Consider the following 21,622-nt stretch of genomic DNA (forward strand, 5'->3'; position numbering starts at 1 on the left):
ACATCTTATGAACCGTTCACAAACCTCTCATACATGTCTTGACTACCAAGGGTTTGTCCAATGCTTCTCCCAGAATCTCGAGGTGGATGGTGGACATGCAGGAATACAACTTTAAGGTAGAGTATATTCCGTTAACCAGGAACGCAGTCGCTGACTGTTTATCATGTTGACCTAGTTTGGTCAGCAGGGCGAAGGGTGACCAGGTGGATGTTGAGGAGTGCACTGTGGTTGCAAGCGTGTTTCCCGCGATTGAGAAGGAGGAGTGGGATAAGGAAAGTGCCGCTGATATTACCTTGATGAAAACTGGAGGTGAATTTAGGGACGGTGGTAGGGATAAGGAATTGGACAACTGTTATGGTCATGTGTGAGACGAGTTGTCAGAGGGCCTGTGCGGCATTACCAGGGGTCAGAGGTTGGTGCCTCTAGTGTCCTTAAGGGGCAGGCTTGTTAGTTTGGCCTATGAAGGGCATTTGGGTAGATCTTTGACAAAAAGGACTTTGAGGGAATCGTACTGTTGGCCTGGAATGGACAGTGATGTGGAAGTGGTGGTGAAAGAGTGTGTCATCAGTGACAAGAACAAGGCGCCTAAGCCACAACCGGTGTGTGCTGTGGAGGTACCCGGTGAGGTGTGGGCAAAGGTGGTGGTTGACATCATGGTCGCCATGGACATTTTAGGTGGTGTTCTTAAGCTTATTGTGGTTCTTGTGGATTACACCTTGAGATGCGTAAAGACAACAGCCTTAGGGAGCGTGACTGCAGAGAAGGTGATGGTGTTCCTCAGTAAGGTGTTCGATAGAGAGGGTGTGCCGGCGGGTATCGTCACCGACAACTGTATACAGTTCATTTCTGGGCATATGCAGGAATTCATGAAGAGTATGAGGATACGCCACCATAGAACTGCATTGTACAACCCTAGGGTGAATGGACTGGTTGAAAGAATGAACAGGTTTGTCAAGGGTGCTGTTCAATTAGCTATGGCTAATGGTCTGTGTTGGAGGAGTGTTCTGTCAGTGGCTCTCAAGGCTTACAGGTGCACGCCTTCCTTGGTTACGGGGTGTTTGCCGTTCGAGCTGATGCGGGGCAGGAAACCTGGTACTAAACTGAGGGTGCCTGCTCTGGGTGGTGGTGCACATTCTGGTGTGGATATGCAAGAGGTGCTAGAGCGGGTCCGCCAGAGGCAGGAGAAGGTCAGGCAGCATTTTGGTGGTAGGAAGCCTTTGTCTGTGTCGGTGGGCGACCGTGTGCAAATAAAGAGTCCCCGACATGTGCCCAAGGGTGCCAGTGTATATATGGACCCCCACCGGGTTGTGAAGGTGCGGCAAGGATATGTGAAGTTGGACAACGGGTCCAGGTGAAGTATGAGGTGGGCCATTGTGGTTGAGAAGGGGTGTGTGGGGAGCCCGTGACACATGGCTGGTAAGGAGAATATTCCAGACCTGTTTGTGTGTGGGGGTGAGAGGTGTGGTGATGGGGTCAGCAAGAGACTGACTGAGCCTGTGAGGGGGGATGGGGTCAGCAAGAGACTTACTAAGTCAGTGAGGGGCGATGGCCCGGTTGTGGTGATGTTGCCTGTGCAGTGGTGAAGGGTCAATTGGTGGTAGTAGCTATCCTGTGCGGAGTAGGAGGATGCTTGCCAAGTTCAAGGACTACGTGTTGGATGGTACTGTAAATTAAACTTCCTCCTAGTTCATGTGTGCATGAGTGTATGCGTGGGGGGATGCGTAGTGTGTGTATCTGGTGTGCGCATTGGGGCCATGCCCCTGTGTGTGTGTGCTTATGTTGTGTGTTAGAATTCAAAAGTGTAGTGTATCTGGAATCCTTACCTTGGAATTCCAGGTGCAGCGGGTGCTGTTTACTTGTGGTCAGTGTTCCAGATTCTAGTGGGGAGGCAGTTGATATTGGCTGCTGGATGAGTCCTGCTGGGTCCAGGGTTAATACTGTCAAATAAACCTTTCTCAACCCCCAACGAGCGTCCTTGCCTTACTACACACTTTATAGAATTCCAATGTAGATAAACATTCATGGGCCTCTCCAACAATCCAAAGGCAAACTGGGCCCTCTAAACAGAGCCCTGACAAAAATGGAACACTTGATTTCAAAATCTGGGACAAAGTTGTCAAGATAGAATTGCATGCTCATGAAATGGTTGCTTCAACAACCTACACCACCCAGACACCGAGGTGCCCATAATGGGACCTTTGCCAAAGCCAAGGTGGAAAGTCGGGGTATAATCATATGCAACCATCACGAATTTAAACTACAAACTAATACAATAACTTCTTCTGACTTTGCATCCACAGTCTAAAATGGATCTATGTGATCACTGCGCAGCCCATAATGTCCCAAATGGAAATTCCGAATGCGGTAATGGGGCCGCGCAGGGCGCGCAGAGCTCATGTAGATAGCACATCTATGTGCAAGGCCCCTGTTTCCCCCCTTGTCAGTGCGGGGGACACCCCTGCAATCCCTGCTATGATTATACGTAACAAGCGGAGCAGGGGACACCCCCCACTCCATTTCTTCGATGTAATCGTATTCAACATTTTTTCTACTTCCGAATACTTATTATACGCACATTCAGCATTTTTTGTTGCTATTTTGAGGCAATACCTTATAAAACACCTTCCGTCCCCAAAAAAACTGGATCATCCGACCTTTTGGATCAGACACACCCAACTACTGCAATAATGACAATGAAAGTAAAATCACCAGGTACAGTGGAGGTACAGGTACACACGCTGCCAAATGCAGCAGCATGCCTCCCTTTTGCATCACATCCCTCCAGACCTGGACAACCCCTTCCCGGCCCCCGCACCCCCCCCCACTCACTTCCAACGAAAGAATGATTCCAGTTTAAGGACATCGCCCTGGCACAGAAAAGCGTTTAAAGAGCACACTCAAAAAGGACACCGGGAAAAGTCTCACATACATAAGCATCTATTTTATTCCTTCTGACTACCCTCCTAAAAAGGCGAGGAATTCTTGCCTTTAGGATGTCCTCCAACCTGGACTACGCACCATGTACTGTCCCATCCCATGTACTGCACTGTCCCCTACTCCTCCCCCCCTACGCACTTTTCCCCTTCCCTGTTCCCATGCCCTTGCGCGATCTGAATGACACCTGGCCTAGTAGGATCGTTGTCTCTGTCTTCCCTCTGTTCCCCCCCCTCGCCTCGTCGCGCCTCGAAACACTTGTGTATAGGCGCGTTATTAATGCCATATCATATCATATCTGGAATCTGCTACTCTACAGAAATATCTGAATGTCCGGCTGCCTGGACAGCTATCACCTGATGGATCCCATCCGCGCCGGCCCCACGAAAAGCAGTTCCATCACCTTAGCATATAGAGGTGTGTCCAGTCCAGCTTCTTCCCTCATTGTTACGAGGTGGCTAAATACATGAAAACAAATGTTCAGCATACCTCCCCACTCCGCAAGGGGGCGACTCGACGGGAAAACGGTTATTTAAGATTATTAATTCTTTTACAATGGGGACCTTTTCCAAACGTTCACCTGCAGGCAGCTGAAATATAGAGTTGGGGTAAGGGGAGGCGGTACAGTTAGATCTAATGTACAAGAATAAAGGCAGAGAAGTATTAACATTCTTATATGTAGAGGGAGATATAGGAGCCGTAGGGATATCACTTCATATAAGGCCATTATATTTATTAAAAAATAAGTCTTTTACATGTCATAGAACGATCAAGCAGAGGACATGGTTTCATTTGATATGTGGTTTTGCAAACCCAATGACAACCGATGGCACTATGAGACCTAGCTAGCGAGGCGCGCTCACTGACCATAACAATACCGCACACCTATGATATGATATGATAGTTTGTTTATATAGCGCCTACGCACAATGTGTGCCACGTTGAGGAACAAGAGAACAGCCTTGATGTAGCAAATGAGGATTCCGCCAGGCTCCAGAGGCTAATCATCAATCCTCTTACACGGATTCCAGCCACTTTCGTATGCAAACGATCTCCCCTCATTGCTTCTAGCATGATGTTTTCATCCACTTCAGCCCATGCCAGCCCATATTGACATTGCTGACACAGCACCTTCAAATTGTATACAATTTCCATTAATGTCATCAATGCCTCTCATTATGCCTGGGCTTTGTACCAGTACTTGAACTAAAAAGAAAAGTGCTTACCCACTTGCCACCTGCTGGCCGTACTTTTGCTTTGTTTATTTATCTTATTATCCCATGTACTGCACTGGCCCCTCCGCACTTTTCCCCTTCCCCCTTCCCCTGCGCGATCTGAATGACACCTGGCCTAGTACGATCGTTGTCTGTCTTTCCTCTGTTCCCCCTCCCTTGCCTCGTCGCGCCTTGAAACACTTGTGTATAGGCACGTAAAAAATGCCATATCATATCACTACTCCAAAAGCCATCCCTCGATCCTGACGACCCCAACAATTATTGTGGTATATCTAAACTTCCATACATAGACAAGCTGCTGGATCGAGCAGCAATGGCACAATTGCAGTCCTTGGTGGGCGAGAACTGGTGCATGCAAGCCAGCTTACTGCAGGGCGGGCAAATAGAATCTAGGGGAGCTAACACTGATAAGAGACAAGGGGGTGGGAACCCTGGTGCTGTTGGACCTTGCTGTCCCTATAAAACTGGAAGCCACCCTATTTTGATTTCTAAATTGAGAAAACTGGGTTTTGGAGAATCGGTCCTATGCTTCAATCAAATCCTCAATAAGTGACCACAAGCAAAGGGTTTCTTTGCCCCTTTATCCTAAGATCCATGTGGCTGAGTTTGGCCCTGCCAGGATTCGAACCTGTGTCAGCAGGCTCTCCACAGCTGTCAAAGCAAGCACTCTACTCGCTGTGCTATTGGACCGGTAATCTGATGGAATATTCCAAAAATTACTTCATTGGCCTAGACAACAGGATGGGGGTTTAATTTCCTAAACTAAACACAACCGTAAAAAAGAAATCCTTATTACGGATCCTTCCAAAATAGATATTAGCTCTTTTTGACCTTATATTTTAGGGCTTAACACCACTCCCATAAATTTAGTAAAATGCCTGGGTGTGGCGATTGACCAGGTGCTCTCAGTGAAGCCAAAAAACAATCAAGTGGTTAAAGGAGAGTTCCTTAACCTTTGAATGATCAAAAATAGTTTTTCTTTTCTGGAGAAAGCTCACAGAACTCAAACAATTAATCCACGAGTCCTGGATTATTCAAATGCAATCTACTTGGCCAGTCCCTAGTTGTTGTTGAAATACCTCAGAGATTGCAGAACTCAGCAGTTTGGCAGGTAACAAACTTCTCTATTAGAGATTGACCAATCACAATCTGCCTTTCCCAGGCGTGACTGTGCATTCACCGCCCGCAGTGAAAAAAAAAGTCAACAATAATTGCTGCTGCAATAAAAATAGAAAAGTGACTAGGCCCTTTTTCAGATGACGGTGGCCATTTTGGAACCTGTTTTCCATGGCTGCCGTCTTGTGAAAAGGGACCTAGTCCCTTTTCTATTTTAATAACGGTGGCCATTTTGGGAATGTTTTTTTCATTGCGACGAGGGTTGTTCTCACGCTGAGCACATCTCCTGTCGGAAGGGAAAACATTGAAAACGATCTGCCCCCTGGGAAATTCCAGGGTACGAAAAGCTTTCACGCCCCAGCGGGGGGGGGGGCGGACATGGCATTTAACGTCCCGCAGCCTGAGCTGAGGCCCTCGCTTTATCCCGGCATACAAATCTCAGGCTGGCGGGCCTTTAAATGCCACGTCCGGCCTCAGCCGCTGCGTGAAAGCTACAATACATCCTCCCTATAGTAAGAACTCCACTCTATTTTTATTTTTTATTTTTACATTTGTATAGCGTACAAACAGCCCTTGGGCATCGAGGCACTGAGTGGCTGCCACTCGAAAACATCTACAATTTCTATGCCATGCGTATAGCAGAGCACGCCTTTCACGACCCTGCACCGTGGAATAAATGAGCAGACCCAATCAGAACCATAGAGAAGCCTCTCCTTTTTGGTTGACTAGCTGAAGGCATGGCATCGTCTGAGCCATTGCAGCCACCACACCTGCAGTTCTGCTTGAAGCATGCGCTGTGCTTTACAAACAAATCCTAGCATACCAGTCAGAGGTAGATACGTATGCTAGAGGCTCATTTATCTTTCATGTTTTGACATGTGTCCATAATAAACTGCCGAGCCCAGGAATACAGAGGGAGCCGGATTTGCCAGGAGAGCCTGGTGCTGAATTCCCTCCTTTCTTTTTGCCTCTATCAGCTGGATGTATGCTTTTCCTCAGTTGATGGTGCGGTCTTTGAGGGTTCTTTGGTTGCCACCCAGCTGGACTACAGGAATGACCATCTATCTGATCTGGGAATGCCACCTGTCCTTTCAGTCAGCACTGAGCCCTTTCCTGCATCTCAGGAGCAGGCCTACTTTGTCATCATCGCATGATTATAATGTCTGTGATCTATGGGGTTATGAGAACTATCCCATTCCAGGAAATGCTGAAGTTGGCACCACAAAGACAACTGGGTGCTTCTTACGTTGCCAAGGCTCGAACCTTGCATTGCTGTATTAGTAGTCATTTGTTTATAAACGTGCCATTGCAGACATGCCAGGTTTCTCAAATAGGTGGGAGGGAGATTTTACTCCAGAAAGCGGGAGAAAGGAATGTCCCCATAGGATTGCATTGGGGGGGTTTAATTATTTTAGGCGGGAGCGAGTGCAGGAGTTTGACTCCCTCTGCTGGTGACTCCTGGAGTTTCTGGAGACTCCCGCGAGTTGCGGGAGACTTGGCATGTCTGCCATTGTTATTGTTATATGCATTACTATCAATGAGTACGTTAAGTACGGAATTTGGCATCGTGTGCTTGAGTCTCAGCCAGTTGTTCACATGGATCCTACATGTTTACATAATATGGCTTAATGTGTGCAGGCATTGTATTTGGGAAAAGGGGCTGTTTAGCAAACATGACTTTTCATTCCTCCTTGTCTAGGGTGACAACCCCCTGCGTCCTCGACAGACTTAAAATTGACAGCATTATAATAGAGGATAGTAATAGAAAATTCCACTGGCTGATTTAACCCCCACAAATGTTAGGTAAACGTTGGCAAACTGGTTCCAGGCAGCTAAACGATCTGAATGTCATTTACCTGGTGATATAAAAGTGCACAGCACAAGGAGTGATGAAGGAACTGAAGAAACCCGACAACAAGGAATAATTTAAAAAAAAATAATAAGGATGAAGAGAAGAAAATAAGAAACAATTATAAAAAATACGACGAGTGAAACAAGGAAATAAAGAGTTGAAACTGGATCAAATGGCTGACTAGGATAGACTATGAGAAAGCAAGGATCTGTAAAAGAAAATAAAGAGGCAAAGCTAGAGTGCCATCGCCCACGCTTTTGTGTGAACCCATAGTACAGAGGTGGGTGTTCATTTAGGCCACACCACCATTGAAAGCGAGGAGAATCCAGAACCAGAATGAGAAGGAAGAGTCCACAATCCTCAAAGGAAGAGGGCCCCACCCTCAGAAAGAAAGGTGAGGATTTGCCACTAAAGATGTTACCCAGGGGTCCTCACACTCTGAAGCCCTCAACCCATCGGTCAGACCAGCAAAATTATGTAGCTCTCAATCTGACGCGGGGAGATGCCCCCAAAGTCCCACATGTGTCTGTGCTTTGAAGCTACCATGGAGGAGTGTGCGGCTAGCTGCCCTCTGCCGACTTTTGGATGACTGTGATGCGTTGGAATATGCAAACAAAGGAATGCATATTCGAAACGGAGCGTGTGAGATGCTCTGGAGTCGCACACGCCGTGCCCCTTATTCTTTGTGTTGACAACCTTTCAAGTGGGCCAATTCAAAATTAATTTCACAAGCCAATGTTTTTACATAGTATGTGCTTAACATTTCAGTGTTAAGAACTGAACGTGGGGCATTTTTACTCACCAGGTCAGCACAAGTATCAGCTAGCTGACCAAACCAAACCTATGCATTCTTCAAAGAGAATTAAAGTGCCACACAGAAAAAGTTGAAAACTATTTTCTTTATTTTCATGTCTCTTTATTTGAAACAACAAAACGTTTTTTTGTATATTACTTCTTAGTTACATATGGCGCATCCCTGGGAAGGTTAACAGTCATTTTCTTGCTTAAGTATGCTAGTGGCTGCTTTGGGACATGGACTAAATGCATGTGTTCAGCATCAATGGTCTTCTAATTTTCTAAACAAGCCAGCCACTGCCTAGCACGCACACTAGATGGCACCTCAATGTCACTTGGCACCTTGATTAGGAAAGTAGAGTTCATTGTGTGTCATCATGTAGACAGTAGTCCATGGCAAATCAAAGCAGTGATATGTGTGGAGCGATGTTTTGTGCGCTGCATAAGCCACCACCCTGTTGGTTAATGGCGTCTGTGTGGCGCTCCTGTATGTAACAGCACATATGCCTGTTTTTGTCTGATGTGTTCAAAATCCATACAATAGCATAATGGAACGTTTTGTGTAAGTGGCTCTGACGAGCATGTCATACTGTGCCCACACTTTAACGCATGAAGCAATCAAAGAAGCTGCCTGAAATTGTACATCCACTAGGCCAAACGCCTTTTCTACACTGCTGCACCATGAATTTCACTAGCTGCAGGCCAGCACTAATAAGAGATGCTAATGCCAGCTCTGTTAGATAAAGCATGGGCCTGCTAGTTTTTGTAGAAATAACCCCTGAGGCCTGCGTAATAGGGAGGAGGCAGTGGCTGAGGAACATTTGGCCCCTGTAACATGCATTAGAAGCCGATTTTGCTTAAAACGCTACTTTTACTGGGACTCTCTTCTACGGTATCCTGTCCTGTCTATAGATATAATTCCCAAAAGATGTTTCTGTATTGGGGTTTGGGCATGCTCACACTGAGACCCAGTCCTTCCTCATCTATAATTCTTCAGAAACAAGAAGCAGAAGAGTGTCTGATGTTGTAGCCATTTTATATTCGCATGCAAAAACTTAAGTTGTATGTATGGTTTATGGTTACAAACATTTTAATGTTGGGGTGAGTGTTGTGAACAGTGATGTGAGCACCAAGCCATGCATCCGATATGAATATAGAGATTCACACATGCAATCCTTTTATCACAGACGTGCTTATCCAATATAGAGATCTCTGATCACTGTTCTAGTCCTGAAAGGTTCTGTGATTTGCAAAGCATACAGGAATCCTCACTGGTGCTATTTGTCCCCTTTCCCACTCTCATGGAGATATTTTGAGAGTGGAATAAGAGTGTACCAGACTGTCCATCTTGGAGTGATAGCCTTCCATCAGAAAATAATTCATATGGTTAGTCTAGTATTGCCAATTGCGAAATATAAGTGAGGTGGTATGAACAGAACACCTGCAACACCGGGCCAGTGGGCCCTCAGACCTGGGTAGGCTCGTCACACCGCAGTGTGCCAGTATGGACAGTTTGAAACTGCCTTCAGGCAAAGCCTTCCCTAAGAGCAGGTGACAGAAAGACCATTTACTTGTACAGCAACAGCTGTTTTCATATTAGAATTCTTCTGTTAAGTACTTGCATTAAAATGTAATGAAACCAGTTTCATTTATATAGCAATTATTTATTCATATTGAGGAGAGGTTTCATTGCACGACACATAGGTGTAGTTTGGGAGTGGCGTGTGCCAGTCGCGGGGACGCATTCTGGTGTTTCGCCCTGGGCACCAAGTTTTCTAAAAAATGCCCTGGGGGCAACTGCCCCACTTAGAGCTCTGCTAGGTGGCCTTCCTGCCTCCTGCTTGCCCCAGCATAGTGGCAAGGTGTTAATACATTACACAAATTCATCATGCATTACTGCCTGGAGGACTGCACAAAGTGACCCGAGTAATGCCTGCAACTCCAGCTTATTGCTTACTTGGCAATCAAGTTCTGTTCCCCGGGCTAGTCCCCACACGTGTTCCTTTCCACTGCCAGCCTAACTAAAGCCCATGGATGCCCATGCCTGAGAGGAGAATCAAGACAACAAAATCACCATTGCCGTATGAAGGGTATGATTAAGAATAAGTGTGTATTCATGTTTGACAATGTTTCTAAATGTGTGCGTGTGTGTTTGTGTGTTTGTGTGTGTGTGTGGGTGGGTGAGAGCGAGAGCGAGAGCGAGAGAGAGAGAGAGAGAGAGAGAGAGAGAGAGAGAGAGAGAGAGAGAGAGAATAACCCAATTAATATTTGTGGGTGAGTGGAACACATCTATGTCTGTGTATGTTTTGTGGGGAAGGGAGAGAAGCATGCCATGAATTCATATATTTCACTGTGGAAGGCATACTTATATCCCATGTACCAATCAACATTAAAGTATTTACAGTAGGCAATACTGGCATATACTTGGGCACAGGAACTACATTTAAGGGGTTTCATCAGGACATGATGGCATATACTGTAGAGAGACGCCTTCTTGGCTATATGCTTTACAGTGACAATGCTGGTACATATTGTGAGAATCACCCTGAAAGTGTTTTACAGTGGAAATGGTGACATATATTGTAGGCGCATCATCCTGAACTTGTTCTAGAGGAGGAATACTGGCATATATTGTGTGTGAAGCATGTTGAATGTATTTTACAATGGGAATGCTGGCATATAATTTGGGTGTGTCATCATTCAGGTTTCTTACAGTGGCCATGATTGGATATATTGTGAGCACAGACATCATGGAAATGTCTTAAAATGCTCTTGTGAAATGCCAGTGACCTGATAACTATTGGATGTGTTCATGTGTACCCTACACAACCAGTTCGAGATTGTATGGCTTTGTATCCTAGTTTCTCAAAACAGTTGCTGTCAAATACTCCATTTCAAACCCATATTTAAAAAAAATGTTCTTGGCGGACTACCTACCCCTTGCCCTCTGTATTGAACTTAGTTCTCTGTTGCTCTGCTTGTCACTTGGACTATTTCAAGCAAATACTAAGGACCCTCCACAGAAAATATTAACCTTGAATTATTCAGAATGCCAGTGCCGCTTCAGAAGCTGCCTGCACCAACAGGAGCTGCCTGTACACCAGGGTGTAAAAAGAAGACAAGTTCAGGCTACTGTCACGTGGAGAGGACTAAAATGAGAGGAGAGCTGAGAGAAAATATAACCTGTGACGCAAGAACGGAGAACAGCTATGGCATTACAAATTGGCAAAGAGAACAGTTTCTAGATGCTTCCATGCAGGCCCTAGATTTACAAAATAGAATGGTTAAAGTTATATGGCCCATAACTGTTCCATAATCCATCGAATAGACTATAAGCAGGCCCTCTAATACCATTATTTTCCCTAGTTTTCCCCTGACTTGCCTTCGCAGTCCTCCCATTCTCTTCACCTCTCACTTTGTTGCAGGCTTGAGTTGTGTCTCACTTGTTTTCACAGGTTCACTGGTTTGGAACCGTTCACGCTGCAAGCCTTGCTCCACACCTCCAGTGCATAGGATGGCTTCCAGCCAAGAGAATGTTCGAGTTCACTAGAGAATGGGCATAAAAAGGTCCTGGGGTTCTTGGAAAGGGGCAGGGTGGCGTACAGTTACCGTGGGTCGTGCATGAGGACGTAATGCTCAATGTACTCACATAAGGTGGCATGCGAAGGCATTTCGGTGTATGGGATCTTTGACGGTTCATAGTCATTTTTTTGAAAAAAAGTCGAAAAAAAAAGTCACATTTTTTTTTTATACGTTTTTTATTCGGAATGGGGGGTTCCCCCCAAACACCCTTTTTTAATTTTTTTTTTGTTTTAGCCATTTTTTTTAATTCCCGGACCCCAAAATAAATATATAATTTAAAGAAAAGGAATTCGACTTTTTTTTTTCAACATTATTTTTTCGAAAAAATTGTCTTTCGACATTTTTTTTTCTCGAAAAAATGACTGAGCATCATCTTTGACAGAGCAGTTATTGTTGCCATTACCATTGACTGCACATGTTACATGAATCTTTGAGTTGTATACATTAAGCGTCCTATAGAGCCAGTTGCTGCATGACTGCCAGGCAGCCAGCAGCGGAAACATCTCTCATCTTCCTACCTAACACAGTGGTTTGGTTAGAATGTTCCATTTAATTAGAGGCAATAGTGCAACTCCCCTCATACACATTCCCAGGGAGATGGAGGAAAAACATCAAGATACCTGGGAACGTAGGCGAACAAAGGAGATTCGTGTGTAACTCAGTTCTGTCCAACAGGGGGAGTCCATATTTAAGTTTCTTCTTACATTTGCCGGATGTTACAATGCCCGGTGGAGATGCACCATCCGGCTTGCTTTCCTGCCAACAGGTCCCAGTGTGCATGTGCAGGGGCATGACGGTCCTTTGGCATGAGGGCACTGAGCGCTGCAGGGTAGCTGTGCTCTGTGCCACACCTTACATATCTTTTCAAATCTACATTTTCCTGAACCGCTTAAAACACACTTCCTGTTTAAAAACGAGTGCCCTAATGGAGTTTCTGTTTAATTAAGTACATAAGGACGGATGTCCGTAATTTATTCGAAAATATTTCACCTAAGGAGAAGTGACCGAATTTATTTCACCGAAAAAAAATAATAACTTTTTACTGTTTCTAAAAAAAAAAGGATAATGCGGGGGGCGACCTCCCCGCAACCCCAGCCCCACCCCTCCCTACCCTAACTTATACCCTTACCCCACACCCCACCAATTAGGCACTATACGTATACCACTTTACCTACCATTTTCGGTGGAACAAATTCGGTCACTTCTCCTTAGGTCCAATTGTATTCTGTGATTTCTAGGGTATCGCATTAGAACAGCCCACGTGTGTGTTCTATTCGTCTCTTTGTTTTACTCCTTTTTTTAAGAACACGTCAAAGGTAATTTATAGGATCATTCTTTTGGCAGATAGCTTAGGTCAAGGGTCGGCGACCTGTGACTCCCCTGATCATTTGGAATACAAAACTATTGACGATGTTGCCTAGGGCTGATGGTAGCTGTTGTCCAAAACATTAGGACAGGCAAAGTTTGTAGAGCCCTGGCTTAGATGATGAAAGCACCAATCGTGCTAGGGTTGTAGTTTTTAATCTCAGCCATTTCATCACAGCCTTTAATCCCTTTGAGTGTAATCAGAAGAGACGCAAACCTGTTGCTTCTGATGTAAAGGACCTTTTTGCGAAAGCCTTAGACCTTTACACGTCATCGTTTCCACTTGTGTTTCTGGTCCTGCCTCAAAGTGTCGTTGTGCCCACTGGTTCAGAATAGCAGAGATCTGTGGACTAGAGGTTATGAAGTTGCCATAAAGGTCACTAGTACGGCTGGCTGTGAGTGGCGCCACCTGACAGGGAGCAGGATATGGGGTGTAAAATGATGGAATAAGATTGTTCAGCTTTTTCTGTATTTTGTGGTGGGGACCAATTAGTTGAGATTAGGAGAGTACTGGGGACAATGAGTAACCGAGTCACTATAAAGGTAACCTTCTTCTTCACCTGATATCAGCAGACACCTGCTGGCTCTAGCAGGCCACTTCCCCCCTGCTGTGGCTGTACAGCAATAGCTATGCAGGAGCTGGGGGTGCACTAGCCTCGAGTGTATCCACATGCAGGCCAGCCAATCACCTTGACGCATCTCTGCACAGCACAGCGATGCCAGCCCTCATCAATTGTGCAAGTCAGTCAGTATCCTTATTGCTCTGGCTTCTTCAATGGGATTTGTTCCCATCATACAGGAAGTGTGACATTCTGTATGTGTTTCTATGAGGGACACTGCACTGTCTGATTAAGAATGGGAGCTTTGAAATGCAGGTCACCTGCCTGGTCGCCCCCCAAGTCCCACATGCGTCTGTCACTAGTCTGGGGAGAGCACCATCCACTTGTTTGTCTAAGGTCAAGTGACACAGTATGTATGTTGGGTGTCCCCCTTGGGGGCTACGGCAACATAAAGTGTCCCTGCTCTGCTGACCTTCTCCTGAACTAGGGGCCTCCGGGGATAATAATGATGCAGTTAATTTCTATAGCTCACGACTCAACCAAAACCCTCCCTCTTGGCACTTAAAGATCCAAATCACAAATATGCAATGTATGAACACCTAAAGCAGGGGTCAGCAACATGCGGCTCTCGACTTTTTTTTGACTTATTGACTATGCTGCCTAGAGCTGAAAGGAGTTGTAGTTCAAAACATCTGAAAAGCTAATGTTTATGTTTACAGTCCGCTGATCCAAAGGATGAAAGGCTATATCCACCCTATCACAATTCTAACAGACGAGCGCTGCGTTACCCTTTGATTAATACAGCCGGCACTCAACCCACTGAGCTATATGACTGGCGTGTATCCATTCCTTTGCAACGGACAGGTGTGCCATTATTTTGCAATGTATCCAGTATCACACCCTGTCTCTACAAGGAAAGCTATGGTGCGAGAGAGTCGCCCACTCCCTCAACCTGCCATGAATTTTGCCTTCTAAACACGGGGACAGTGACATTCGGTACAGTCTGTGTTTAAATCAAACATCCGGCATGTAACCAGCATATTAATCTGACATGTACCTTAACGTGTGACTCCAGGAGCTTCTGGTGCGGATGCTGGAGGGGTGGGCAGCTTTGTCTTCCGAAGAAAGGCGTCTCTTTGAGTGTTACTCGCGTCCCACCATGTTGTGCTGTTCGTATGATACCAAGTTCTGACGTCTGCGACCCCTGCTCCTTATTAGGGGATGGTTTAAGCCTTTTCCATCACAGATGGATGCTAAGGCAGCACTGCGCCTGCGCCCTGCATCCTCCCCACGGGCACCTTCCACAGCAGCCTCACAGAACAGGAGGCTGCAGCCTGCGCGCACACAGGGCTGGGCCACTCACAGGACAGGAGAGGTAACTGGAACAGACGCACGCGCAGGGCCGGCCCGCCATAGGACCGGAGAAACGACCAAACAGACGCACACACAGGGCCGAGGCATTCATAGGCCAGGAGAGGCGAGTAAACACACCACCCCTCAGCCTTCCACAGGGCACGAGAGAACGCTGTACGGAAATACACAGCGGTCTGCGACAGTCACAGGTTAAGAGAGCCTGCCAGGACAAGCGCACTCAAGCCGGAGACTGGAGAGCCGGCTAAACAGACACATAGAGCTGAGACGTTAATATCAAATAGCCATTGATCGGACGGGTAAAGCAGGCCTCTAAACACACACCCACCCACAAACAGACTCGGCCTCGCGCTCTCTTTTCCACCCCCGCGCCCTGTGGGGGGAAATGACAACGCATACATAAGGCATTATACTTTCAATATCCCAATAACAAACCACGAGTCAAACAATAGGGCACAATGCAAAGGTCAACGGTGTAAAAAGACACACATGTACAAATATGCTACCCCTGTGTATGCAGCTTTCCTTTGCCAGTGCCACAGAGACAGTTGCTATTTAGGAGGTCCTTTAGAATGTGAGAAACTGGTAGCATGAGGTAATCCGAATGTGCTCTTTTTTAGGCATAAACTGCCCAGATTTTTGGTCATGCCTTCATCAGGGTCAAAAAAATGAATCTGTAGGCAAGGAAATTCAAATAATTATTTATAGAATTATCAAGGTGATGTAGAAATATGCTACGCCGAAAATAGCCAGGGATTTTGTTTCCTGTACTGTATCCAGTATTTTTACTAATGAATTTTCACCACAGATTTTTTTTTACTCCACTTTTGCAACCGCATTTTCTTGCAAAATGCAGACGGTATGTTAGGCGGAGGCAATATGAGACGGGGAAACGGTGGGAGGGAGGGAGAGGGGTCTCTTCCATATTTTGTGTGAAAAAGTAGTAAAATATCTGTGTTTAAAAAGCATGTTTAAACATGTTTAGTTAAACACACAGAACCCTGAATCCATTTGTGGATATGTTCTTGCGACTACTGACCACAAAACGGTAAACTGTGCGAAGGACAGAGAAAACAAATGGAAGGGGCCTTTGTGTTAAAGGTGGCAGAATCATGTGCATATCAATATACCAACGCACTGAAAAGACCCTCACCATGCCCCCATGGGAAGTCTCTGGCTTTCCAATTCATAATTTAATAATATGTTGCATTATAATCTATGCATCACAGTTTTCTTTGTATTGTGTTATTCTATACACACTTATGTGTACGCGCAGTGTACATGCATAAGGTAAAGAATCTGTGACAGCCGGGCCTAATATTTGATGGAACTCTGCTGTATGCTAAGGGCACAGTGCTATAGGAGGAAAGGTAGCAGGGACAAAGTCTATGAGCCACTAGAGTAACTGTCTACAGTTGAGAGCTCTGCTATACTTTACATGCAGCAGGGAATCCTATGCGGACACATGAAAATTAAAGAGCATTTGGAGAAAGTTGGGAATCCAGATGAAGCAAGTGTACTCGACAGTCATGCAGGGCAGAAAGAGAAAATCTGGTACCTTAAATCTGCTGTGAGGCACAGAGATAAGGGGTCAATATATAATATTGAGAGACCTTTGTGAGGGAAAAAAATGAAATAGTCTTACCTTGTGGGTCAGTGCAACTGCATCGTTCCAATTGAAGTATACACGGGCTGGGCCCTTGAGGCAAAGGAGAAGAGGAAGGAAGTTGCTGTAGAAGGCACCCAGGGACCCATCATGTAATCCACTTGTAGACATGTTGATCCCAGAGAGATATGAAAGGGGAGGATCCGAATTAATATCACGGTCCCCATAAGGATTTTATCATGGGCCTATCTCTAGGCTTGTCCTTCTGGGCAAAGTACTTAAGGATACAAACGCTGTCTTTGCCTCAGGAGTGGTCAGACTTTTGAGCCTTCCACAGTGGCATAATGAGCCTGGGCATATTGAAACCAATCCCGAGAAAACACAGAGGACAAAGCCCTTCAACTTACTCTCCTGGGCCCCACGCGTACACAAACAGCCAGGTACGATAGGTGGGAGAGCTGGAAGGAAGTATGGGTACATGTAAATGAGGGTAGGATTTCCACCAGGGCTGCCCTACCAGCAAAAGCCCTGGACCCGGACTGTTTGGTTATAGAGAAGGCTTCAACATGTGATGGCTGCCAAATACAGGTAGAAACAAGTGGTGTAGTCCATCTTTTATCACCAACACTTGTTTTAATATGTGGAAGGTAGGTATAATTTTATTCACTCAGCCTCGGCTTCCTCAGGACTTTAAATTGATTTAACAAATCCCACTCTTTTATGACGATTCTTTAATTTGGCTGTTCATGGGAATTAAATACAGGTGGAAAAAATAAGTCTGTGGTAGTCTCTAAGAACTTGAAGTTTCAGTTTTATTCTAATTTTTGAGGAGGGAAAAAGTGGCCTACAAGTACTAAAGCCTCACTACACATAGTGCTGTGCTAAGTGTACCGAATAGGTACACGGAGAATCAATTTTCTTAGTAATGGCCGAGCAAAATGGATGTCAAGAGAACATGGCAAACAAGTATACCCACACGATGAAACCTGTGTTGGTGAAAAACGATTAAGTATGCTAATTGTTTCTACCTGAAGGTGTCAGCTAGCTGCTGTTTTCATATTTAAATCTTATCTTTAAATAACTAGCATTCAATGTTAATAAAAGGGTGGGAAAGTAATTGCTGTGGTCATATCAGTAATACGACTGGGAATGAACGGAATGATTTCAAGTTAGGACATTTGGCTTTGATAGTAGACTTGAGCCATTTTCTACAATGTCAGGGTCAGTCCTTTCTTTGACAGCCTAGATCACCAATTACAATTCATATACAAAGAACATTGCAAACATAAACATTGTCTAAAATTACAAAAGCTTACATTTCAGAGACACACAAGAAACTGATCAATTAACAAGTGGAACAAGAGAGCATGATGTTCTCTATATCAAACCATGAAGCACCTTCATTTCCCAAGCCAATACTCGAATGGGCCTTTTTTATACCATAATCAAGATGAAAAAATAATTCAAGCTCCCCAGGATCGCCCCAGGGTTTGTAGAATAAGTTCCATTCTAGAACCTTGTGTCACAATAAGCTGAATTCTATTTTCAACAATACATATCATACCCTAGATGAATGATGAGGCACACCAAGCAAAAGATACACATTGTCGAGACACTGCTAATAGACTACGAGCATAAACTCCTCATTGGAATGGACATACATCAGGATCTCCAATACTCCTGCAATTGAGTTTGCGCGGGAACACTTGGCCAAAAAATAGATGGATGTAGATGTGGATGGATCATGCTACCCTTTCCCCCCACCTCAAACCCTCCACTTGCTTTCCTCTGCACCCTCTCTTCCTGGCTACTTGGCTGTGGAGGAGTCCTTAATCATTGCTCTTCTTGTCTTTTTCTATGTTACGCGGCTGTGTCACCTTGCTGAAACGTTACCACTCCTGTATGCGGGTTCCAGTGTGCTCCCTTCTTCCTCTAGCACTTATCTCACAAGAGTGTGGGAGCCCCTCTACTGAGAACTAACATGGTTCAAATGCCCAGTTCTATGGAATTTCTTCCACTCAGGCGGGTCTACAACCACGTATTCACCCTAAGTAACTAAGGGTAATCCAGACGTAGACCCTTTGCTCACTGTGCCTTAGAGAGGCTCAGATTCACCTCACTGAATAGGCCCAACAAAGCCAAAACACTCTCTTGCTGGTGGTCCAGAGGAGACTTGCCTAGAATTTTGGTGCTGGACTGCCCTTGTGGGTGGGACCAGACTGATATGCAAATGGCAATTTCTCCTTTGTGGAGGGTGCATTGAGCTAACATGTGGTTGTAGACCCTCCTTAATGGAAGAAATTCCATACAGCAGGGTATTAGACCAATATTCTTTCTCAGTAGAGGGGCTCCCACACTCCTTTTTAATTTAGTAAAACTTGGGGTTTCAATCTAAGTAACTAAGGGTAATCCAGAGGTGGACCACTTGCTCACTGTGCCTTAGAACGGCTCAGATTCACCTTACTGAGGAGGCCCAACAAGGCCGAAACATGTGTCTGGGGTTGCTGATAATACTCTTGTTCAGATGACATTTGCCTAGCATTTTGGTGGGGGACTGCCCTTGTGGGGTGGGGGGCCCGATTGATATGCAAAAGGGTGCAGTGAGCTAACGTGGTTGTAAGCCCTCATGAGTGAAAGAAATTCCATAGAACCGGGTATTTGACCCATGTTCATTCTCGGTAAGGGGGCTTCTACACTCCTTTTTAATTCCCACTAGCCCTTTTCTGACCTGAATGTTACAAGGCTGGGAAGGTCATATCCCCTTCTCTTTTACCACCCCGTTACTTGTGGTGCTACGAAGTGACAAAATCAATTACATTTACTGAAAGATAGAGAGAAAGAAAGAGAGGAAGAAAGAGAGGGAGAAAGAAAGAAAGAAAGAAAGAAAGAAAGAAAGAAAGAAAGAAAGAAAGAAAGAAAGAAAGAAAGAAAGACTGCCCTTTGCTTACTTTCTTTATTTTCACGTCTCCCTGTATCATCCCCTAAATATTAAGCAGGTACGTCATTTAGGGGTACCCAGGGGTCGCAACTACAACCCCTAAGGTCACCCCTGCTACCCCTGTGGTCTCCCTTGCTACCCCTAAAAAAAGAAAATATATATATATATGTATATTTTTAAATGCAAGCTCCTGGGATGTGGCCAGTGACATGTGGCTCTTTGCTTCTGGAGAGGCTGTCTTTTTTGACCAGGCCTCTAAAAAAAAAGGCAAAAAACGAACAGGGGTTCCATGTGTCTAACACTTTCAGCAGTGAGCCTAAATAAGAAAGAATAGGAATACCAAATAATTGTCTTTCTGGAATTCTTTCGAATAATTTCTATACTCATTAAAGGTTTATTTCAGGCATACTTCAGGTGGTGAGCCACTTATTTAATCTGTTCTTAAACACCTCAACTCAGCCTTTCATCCTTTTGAGGTCGATAAATGAGTACCAACACAGGTTGGGTGATATTGTACGTATATTTGTTCTGTATAAAGCACCTAAGCATAAGTGCTATATAATAACGCATCATTATCATTTGGCCATGGACGTCTGCTTGCATTCACAGTAATTTGGTAATATGGGCCTATTGTGGGCCTATACACGCTATGGAGTTCATTCTTGTATGAAATGTATGTTGCACTATAGTGATATCATAACCATATTTTTCGTACTGTACTTGTACATGTTTTGTCAAGGGGTGAAAGGTCGTGTTCCATCGCTTCCCGTGAAATCACTTTGGCGTGGGGTCAAATGACATCAGTTCCTGTGATGTCATCAAAGGTCAAGGGTCGTATGATGTCACTTCTGCTACCCCAGGCATTTTGGTGAAATGACGTCCTTGATATTAAGTATGTCTCTTTTGCTCCAATCAATATGAAAACCAACTCACCCACCACGCCAGGTGGACACAACTCTTTTCTTGAATCTCAGCCATTCAAATCTTCATTCTCAAGACCTATTCACTCCCTCTTCCCTCTCCTTCCCTATTTGGCCTCCCTTAATGTACCTTTGCCTTTCTTTCTCAAACCTGCCCTTACTTCTTTCGATTCCTGCCTGTCTACCGGCCATCACATTTGCTCTTTAACGTGACACCACCCTCTATTTTTCTGAGGCTAGAATTCTGTCGGTGGCCGCACCGTCCAACAGGGGCCCTGGGTGGACTCCATGCTTAGCGGTGACACCCACCAGCCTAGAGGCAAAAGTGCTATCTTCTTCCCTATTTGAGGGTGCAGGGGCAAATGGTGCTGTGAATAATAGACGTAGGCCAGTGATGACTGGAACTAGAAGAGCGGTTAGGGTACCCAGTCACAGTGGGAGTAGGTGGAGCCAGGGTAAGTTTAAAGACAGCGCACCAGCACGGGTCGGCCTCTGTCTGAACACTCTTCCTACAGAGTGCAACATTCCTTGCATGGGGTCTAGACTTAGGACCCAAGCTCAGTGCAGAATGATTTAGCTGTGTTGTCATGTACGGATCACCTGTAAGTGAACGCCTGCAGAATAAATTAGCTGCGCCTTCAAATTCCCGCTCAAATACGGTTTTGTCTTTTGTTTCTTGGGGCACATCAAAGCAATTCAAGTGGGGTTTGGCGGCCATAAAGAGTTGGGTGCATGTGCTTGGAATAGCTTTGTGGTAAGTCGGGTAACCTGATGCGGTTTGTCGCAGCTATGTCTCCAAACTTTCCTCAAATCTTCAGACCATGGGCTCACACCCTTCACGACATTCATTGTTTGGATGAAGCTTTGTTCTGTCTGAAAAACGTAATATATCCACCTCGGATCTCACGACAACTTTTGTCAAGTATGTCCACCCCTGTCCTTTTCCCCCTCCTCTTCCCGGACTCTCTCTTTCCTCTCTAGTTTTTAATGCTCTTCCATCTGTTTAGTCCACTATAGCAAATTACCAGCAGACGCCCTTTTTCTGCACCTTGTCGCCCATGGAAGTGGCCATTATTGTGCATTGTCTTTAATGCCTAAACATTCTTTCTTTGGACGTAGCTGCTTTGGGTCTTCCTTTCACACATTCATGCAATGCAGACCCCACCTTCCCTCTTTCCACCCTTATGCAGCCAGGCTTTGAAGTTTTGAAGGCCTCCCTTTCCTCCATTTCAATCACCTACTTGAACCCAGAGGCATAGACAGGGCAGGGCCTGAGCGGGCAAGGCCCACACAAAATCTGTAAGTGCCCACTCTGCAGCGCTGTGTGGCCATTTATAGATGTTAATGT

General features: G+C 45.2%; 1 protein-coding gene across 4 annotated transcripts in view; it reads right to left on the bottom strand.

Annotated features, from left to right (window-relative positions):
• ATCAY (ATCAY kinesin light chain interacting caytaxin) overlaps positions 1-21,622 on the bottom strand; it is a 458,353-nt gene that overhangs the window by 325,868 nt on the left and 110,863 nt on the right. The window contains exon 1 of one of the 4 annotated variants that reach the window (XM_069649411.1): positions 14,497-14,647. The exons of 2 other annotated variants lie outside the window; for them this stretch is intronic. The gene's annotated coding sequence lies outside the window, so the exon portion shown is untranslated. Of the gene's footprint in view, positions 1-14,496; positions 14,648-21,622 lie in introns of those variants that run through there. One more of the 4 variants, XM_069649409.1, reaches the window with a different exon arrangement.

The sequence above is a fragment of the Ambystoma mexicanum genome, chromosome 1p (assembly GCF_040938575.1).
Source record: "Ambystoma mexicanum isolate Mex_15411 chromosome 1p, UKY_AmexF1_1, whole genome shotgun sequence".
NCBI classification, from domain to species: domain Eukaryota; kingdom Metazoa; phylum Chordata; class Amphibia; order Caudata; family Ambystomatidae; genus Ambystoma; species Ambystoma mexicanum.